Below are 5000 nucleotides of genomic sequence, written 5' to 3'. Positions count from 1 at the left end.
CTTTTTAACCGCAACAACTTTAATATACGCTATTGGAGCTGGAATTACCGCGGCTGCTGGCACCAGACTTGCCCTCCAATAGATACTCGTTAAAGGATTTAAAGTGTACTCATTCCGATTACGGGGCCTCGGATGAGTCCCGTATCGTTATTTTTCGTCACTACCTCCCCGTGCCGGGAGTGGGTAATTTGCGCGCCTGCTGCCTTCCTTGGATGTGGTAGCCGTTTCTCAGGCTCCCTCTCCGGAATCGAACCCTGATTCCCCGTTACCCGTTACAACCATGGTAGGCGCAGAACCTACCATCGACAGTTGATAAGGCAGACATTTGAAAGATGCGTCGCCGGTACGAGGACCGTGCGATCAGCCCAAAGTTATTCAGAGTCACCAAGGCAAACGGACCGGACGAGCCGACCGATTGGTTTTGATCTAATAAAAGCGTCCCTTCCATCTCTGGTCGGGACTCTGTTTGCATGTATTAGCTCTAGAATTACCACAGTTATCCAAGTAACGTGGGTACGATCTAAGGAACCATAACTGATTTAATGAGCCATTCGCGGTTTCACCTTAATGCGGCTTGTACTGAGACATGCATGGCTTAATCTTTGAGACAAGCATATGACTACTGGCAGGATCAACCAGGGAGCTGCGTCAACTAGAGCTGAGCAGCCGGCCGCCCGGGAGTGTGTCCCGGGGGCCCGCGCGAACACGCAAGCGTCCGCTCAATTATTCTGCAAACAGGAGGAGGCTGAGCTCCCCTGCACGATACACCTCGAAACCCTCTCAGGTCCCGGCGGCGCGCAGCGCCGTCCTAAGTACTTGGTCGGGTTCGAGAGAGGCGCAATCGCCCGGAGTTTGGCGAGTAGACGCTTTAGGTGCGACCACCCGTGCTCCCAACTGAGCTTGCCGCTGCCGACAGAGGCCCGGGAGCGTGCTGTCGTGGCATTGCCGGCGGGAGACAACACGCGCCACCTACGGTGGCCGGCAGCTCCAACGCCAGCGCCACAGAAGGACAAAAGCCCCACTTGGGTGCCGAAGCGAACTCTCCCAGCACAGCGCACGCGCCAACACGTCCGCACAGCTGCGATACAAACCACCTGCGAGAACCGCAGAGGCGACCGAGCAGCAGACGGCGTCGCGGCGCCGAGCGCCGGGCGGCGGCGCATCCTCAGCGCACACAGTCCTCAATCGGACCAGCACACTGCAGATGTCCACCGCGCTTCGCACCGGGCCCGCGAGGACCTACTTTGGCCGCACGGCGCCGCGTGCAGGGTGCGCCGGCGCGCAGCTGCGCCGCCTGCCGCCTCCGTCGGCCGGCGCGCCTGCCACTGGCCGCCCCCACCAGCCGGCTGTAGCGCGTGCGCCCACGCACCGCGCGGCCAGCACGCCGGGAGGCCCCCCCTCACCGGCCGGGGACGGTCCCACCCAGCCACCGCCGCGTATCGCTTCACACCCACATGCCATTCACGTTCGTGGGCATGGTGGGTATCGCTGAAACAACCGGTTGGTAGCTCAACCGATCGTCGCCATCACTGATTCACCTCTAGCGAGAACAACCGCACCACAACGGTTTACCAGTTGTTCATTTGCGTAACGTCACCAGCAAACGTAGACGTCCATCGCCATTTGCAAATTCAACGATTGTTGCATGCCTGTGTCAGGTGTCACGACACACTATGTCTGCCCACATACACGCAACAACATGTGCACGCTTCGCGAACACGTGGAAGGTGGCCCCCGTACGTATGCGATGTCCATTGCGCGAACGACTGTCAACCGGCCTCTGTCGCATGTCGCAGATGTGGAACGCAGTGCACCATGCTGTCACGGTGTGTGAGAAGAGACGACTACGTCTGACAACACGCGCCACTACATCAACAGACGGCTCATGCTGATCGCCATCCAGGGCATACCACACTGCAATCCGGCTCTTATAGGGAGACGACACATAGCTGAGTGCACAACAGTTGGACCGCATGGTTCGCCGTTGTTGGCGCAGTCGTTGTACGGTCACATGTACCACGATGTATCATTCAGTACATGAGGACCAATGTGCAGTACAGTGTGTGATTTGGACGTACAACATCAGCGGACAGTTGACACAGGCCGTACCACAGCGTAGGCTAAGTGCTTCGCCATGCGAATGCCAATGAACAACTGCGAAGGGCATTGAGCATGTACGTCCTGCTGCCATCCACATTACAGTGTATCGCTGCAAGGTGTTTAACATGAAGCGATACACTGGGGACCAGGCAGTGCGAGTAGCAAACTATATTGCGGGGGTTGCAGTTAGGCAACACTACACTAATTTAACGCGTCGTATGACAATTACAGAGCGGGTTAAGGCCCAACGTGTGTTGGGTTAAGGCCCAACGTGTGTTGGGTTAAGGCCCAACGTGTGTTGGGTTAAGGCCCAACGTGTGTTGGGTTAAGGCCCAACGTGTGTTGGGTTAAGGCCCAACGTGTGTTGGGTTAAGGCCCAACGTGTGTTGGGTTAAGGCCCAACGTGTGTTGGGTTAAGGCCCAACGTGTGTTGGGTTAAGGCCCAACGTGTGTTGGGTTAAGGCCCAACGTGTGTTGGGTTAAGGCCCAACGTGTGTTGGGTTAAGGCCCAACGTGTGTTGGGTTAAGGCCCAACGTGGGTTGGGTTAAGGCGCAACGTGGGTTGGGTTAAGGCCCAACGTGGGTTGGGTTAAGGCGCAACGTGGGTTGGGTTAAGGCGCAACGTGGGTTGGGTTAAGGCGCAACGTGGGTTAGGTTAAGGCGCAACGTGGGTTAGGTTAAGGCGCAACGTAGGTTAGGTTAAGGCGCAATATAGGTTAGGTTAAGGCGCAATATAGGTTAGGTTAAGGCGCAATATAGGTTAGGTTAAGGCGCAATATAGGTTAGGTTAAGGCGCAATATAGGTTAGGTTAAGGCGCAATATAGGTTAGGTTAAGGCGCAACGTAGGTTAGGTTAAGGCGCAACATAGGTTAGGTTAAGGCGCAACATAGGTTAGGTTAAGGCGCAACATGGGTTAGGTTAAGGCGCAATATAGGTTAGGTTAAGGCACAATATGGGTTAGGTTAAGGCACAATATGGGTTAGGTTAAGGCACAATATGGGTTAGGTTAAGGCACAATATGGGTTAGGTTAAGGCACAATATGGGTTAGGTTAAGGCACAATATGGGTTAGGTTAAGGCACAATATGGGTTAGGTTAAGGCACAATATGGGTTAGGTTAAGGCACAATATGGGTTAGGTTAAGGCACAATATGGGTTAGGTTAAGGCACAATATGGGTTAGGTTAAGGCACAATATGGGTTAGGTTAAGGCACAATATGGGTTAGGTTAAGGCACAATATGGGTTAGGTTAAGGCACAATATGGGTTAGGTTAAGGCACAATATGGGTTAGGTTAAGGCACAATATGGGTTAGGTTAAGGCACAATATGGGTTAGGTTAAGGCACAATATGGGTTAGGTTAAGGCACAATATGGGTTAGGTTAAGGCACAATATGGGTTAGGTTAAGGCACAATATGGGTTAGGTTAAGGCACAATATGGGTTAGGTTAAGGCACAATATGGGTTAGGTTAAGGCACAATATGGGTTAGGTTAAGGCACAATATGGGTTAGGTTAAGGCACAATATGGGTTAGGTTAAGGCACAATATGGGTTAGGTTAAGGCACAATATGGGTTAGGTTAAGGCACAATATGGGTTAGGTTAAGGCACAATGTGGGTTAGGTTAAGGCACAACGTGGGTTAGGTTAAGGCACAACGTGGGTTAGGTTAAGGCACAACGTGGGTTAGGTTAAGGCACAACGTGGGTTAGGTTAAGGCACAACGTGGGTTAGGTTAAGGCACAACGTGGGTTAGGTTAAGGCACAACGTGGGTTAGGTTAAGGCACAACGTGGGTTAGGTTAAGGCACAACGTGGGTTAGGTTAAGGCACAATACGGGTTAGGTTAAGGCACAATACGGGTTAGGTTAAGGCACAATACGGGTTAGGTTAAGGCACAATACGGGTTAGGTTAAGGCACAATACGGGTTAGGTTAAGGCACAATACGGGTTAGGTTAAGGCACAATACGGGTTAGGTTAAGGCACAATACGGGTTAGGTTAAGGCACAATACGGGTTAGGTTAAGGCACAATACGGGTTAGGTTAAGGCACAATACGGGTTAGGTTAAGGCACAATACGGGTTAGGTTAAGGCACAATACGGGTTAGGTTAAGGCACAATACGGGTTAGGTTAAGGCACAATACGGGTTAGGTTAAGGCACAATACGGGTTAGGTTAAGGCACAATACGGGTTAGGTTAAGGCACAATACGGGTTAGGTTAAGGCACAATATGGGTTAGGTTAAGGCACAATATGGGTTAGGTTAAGGCACAATATGGGTTAGGTTAAGGCACAATATGGGTTAGGTTAAGGCACAATATGGGTTAGGTTAAGGCACAATATGGGTTAGGTTAAGGCACAATATGGGTTAGGTTAAGGCACAATATGGGTTAGGTTAAGGCACAATATGGGTTAGGTTAAGGCACAATATGGGTTAGGTTAAGGCACAATATGGGTTAGGTTAAGGCACAATATGGGTTAGGTTAAGGCACAACGTGGGTTAGGTTAAGGCACAACGTGGGTTAGGTTAAGGCACAACGTGGGTTAGGTTAAGGCACAACGTGGGTTAGGTTAAGGCACAACGTGGGTTAGGTTAAGGCACAACGTGGGTTAGGTTAAGGCACAACGTGGGTTAGGTTAAGGCACAACGTGGGTTAGGTTAAGGCACAACGTGGGTTAGGTTAAGGCACAATACGGGTTAGGTTAAGGCACAATACGGGTTAGGTTAAGGCACAATACGGGTTAGGTTAAGGCACAATACGGGTTAGGTTAAGGCACAATACGGGTTAGGTTAAGGCACAATACGGGTTAGGTTAAGGCACAATACGGGTTAGGTTAAGGCACAATACGGGTTAGGTTAAGGCACAATACGGGTTAGGTTAAGGCACAACGTGGGTTAGGT

General features: G+C 51.6%; 1 non-coding gene across 1 annotated transcript in view; it reads right to left on the bottom strand.

Annotated features, from left to right (window-relative positions):
- Positions 1-642, bottom strand: part of LOC124567808 — a 1910-nt gene extending 1268 nt beyond the window's left edge. Inside the window, exon 1 of the ribosomal RNA XR_006970969.1 lies at positions 1-642. This exon is cut by the window's left edge and continues 1268 nt beyond it. This is a non-coding gene — a ribosomal RNA (small subunit ribosomal RNA).
- Between the last annotated feature and the right edge of the window lie 4358 nt (positions 643-5000).

This window comes from Schistocerca americana, unplaced genomic scaffold, assembly GCF_021461395.2.
Source record: "Schistocerca americana isolate TAMUIC-IGC-003095 unplaced genomic scaffold, iqSchAmer2.1 HiC_scaffold_141, whole genome shotgun sequence".
NCBI classification, from domain to species: domain Eukaryota; kingdom Metazoa; phylum Arthropoda; class Insecta; order Orthoptera; family Acrididae; genus Schistocerca; species Schistocerca americana.
Note: the sequence above shows the minus strand (reverse complement) of the source record. Positions and strands in the feature narration are given on the sequence as shown.